This window comes from Schistocerca serialis, chromosome 11 (assembly GCF_023864345.2).
Source record: "Schistocerca serialis cubense isolate TAMUIC-IGC-003099 chromosome 11, iqSchSeri2.2, whole genome shotgun sequence".
Taxonomy (NCBI): domain Eukaryota; kingdom Metazoa; phylum Arthropoda; class Insecta; order Orthoptera; family Acrididae; genus Schistocerca; species Schistocerca serialis.
Genome location: NC_064648.1, coordinates 183,796,026 through 183,798,520, shown reverse-complemented (window position 1 = coordinate 183,798,520; position 2,495 = coordinate 183,796,026).

Here is a 2,495-nt window from a genome sequence, read left to right as displayed (position 1 = left end):
GGGGGTTCCTATTTTAAAAAACGCAGTTGATATCCGTTTGAGCTATGGCAGCGCCATCTGGTTTCCCCCTACAAGCTAGACGAGTTTCGTTCTTTGTAGTTTTTTCATTTGATGCTCATTTTTTGAGATATTTGGCCCGCTCACTATCAGTGGACCACCCTGTATACACATTAAGGACTGATCATCAGGCATGAAATTTGTGTTGGTTTATAGATGCAGGCAATTACACAATGGCACTTACCTGATACACATCACATAGAATGTTTTTGTTGTTGCGAGTATTAGGTACCGAATGCAGGTTTTGATAATAGATATTTACACAGTTCTGTACTTACTTTACATGATGCTAATGAGGTACATTTTTGTTGGTAAATTTGTAAGTACCACACATCTTCTTACAACCTGTCATCTGCAACACAAAGCAAACGGCTTCTTTGTCTCTTCCTTTACAGATCTAAACTCGTGACGATTTTTGCTTCTTTCAGTCTATTTCCATTATTTACGATGTGTTGGACGTAATTTCCTTATAAGGGATACGCTGACAGTTTGACCCATGTTTACTTATGCATAAAATGTTTCTGTTGTAATCTAGCACATTAGTTGCTTTTTTTGCGTGTTTATTTGTTGACTGGTGTGCGAACGTCAAAGTGTTTGTTTATATACAGAAACTAATACTGTGTACACTATTGCTATTTTTATGAACTTGAAAATCATTTTCTATTTTAGTTGAATGGTGATTCTCTGCCATTAGGTGGCCTGCAAATGTTGAGTTCGAGCTGTTACTTTTTTTTAATACTCTCTGTATCTGCTACAATGTGTCAGTGTGTTTCATCAAAATTTAGGACGCTGCTTATGATAACATGCAAATTTCATTGTTTTCAATTCCAGTTTGCAAGGTACTTCTAGCAATGGTAGTTATAGAGCTGAGCACAACAACAATGAAAGATCTCATTGCAATACATTGTCTATATTGCTTAGTGTATCTAAGAGTCCGCAGCTCGTGGTCTTGCGGTAGCGTTCTCACTTCCCGCGCGTGGGGTCCCGGGTTCAATTCCCGGCGGGGTCAGGGATTTTCTCTGCCTCGAGATGACTGGGTGTTGGGTGTCTTTCATCATCATTGACTCACAAGTCGCCGAAGTGGTGTCAGCTAAAAAGGACTTGCATTTTCGGCGGCCGAACACCCCACATGGGGTCTCTCGGCCAGTAATGCCGTACGATCATTTCATTTCAGTGTATCTAGAAAACATGCTTTAACATTATGGCTTTTAGTAACTTGTAAGAGAGGATTAAAATTTGATTATGGGGAAAATCAAACACTCTTTCTGTGTGTGTGTGTGTGTGTGTGTGTGTGTGTGTGTGTGTGAGAGAGAGAGAGAGAGAGAGAGAGAGAGAGAGATGATTTCTACCAAGCACCCATCATTCTGTATTCAATGAGCTGATGAAATATTTGGAATTGCCCAAGAGAATGAGTAATAGTATCCATCTGTTACTTTTCAGTCCTTGCACATTTGTATGCCAATGAAAATGTCAGAGCTAGTGAAATAAACTTTTTGAATGGCTACTTTTAAGTAGCCATAAAAAAGTTCCAGGTTCATCCCTGTCAAAACTCTGTGTAACGTCACCTTTTAAATCATTTCTCGACAGAAAAACACCTGACTGTATTATATTTTTTCTTTTGATGAGAGCTGGGGGAGGAAGGGGGTAAGGGTGCCCTTATGGGTAAATATTTGTACTAGCATATACTTCAGTCATTTTTATAAGAATATCATCACAGATTTACATTATTGTTTTTGTAATGAAAGTAAGTGCAGTGTATATCCTGTTGATGACCATGGTCATTAGGGATAGGTGTTGATCAGACTTTTTGGGAAAGAAGTGGCTGTAGACTTCTGAAGGAACCGTCTCCGCACCTGGTTTGTTATCATATTTAAATAAAATTAAATACATACTATTTCGTGCATAGCTGATTCATGTGGCTGAATTATACTGATACTCCTTTTGTAGTCCCTACTGGCCATCAAATGCATAGGATTATCAGTTGAGCATCATTAACTGCAAGTAACGAGTTCTGTTTCACCAATGCTATATAGTTAAACTACATTAATCTTATGAGATGTATGCACAGTGTGATTGATTTGTACTTACATATTCTTGCAGCTACATATGCTTTAGCACACGTGTGGAGTACCTCAGATGCCACCTATACAAGCAAAGCATGCTTCATCTCATATTCCTTCCTCTGCCCACTTTCTTGAGATGCCCCGATGTGTAAACTGGTGTGTTTTTTAAAGAGCACATCGTTTGAGAATGAGAAGTGTAATGCTTTGTGAGGATTAAAAGATACAAGAAATATGTAGGTGTGGAGGGTGCGTTGGGGCCATTGAAGGGTAGGACAGAGAGCCCGGAAGGTGGTGTCATCAGCATATTGGAGAAGGTGTACAGGTAGCTGTGTCTTGGGCATATCAGTGGTGTATAGGAGAGGAGAGAGGACAGTG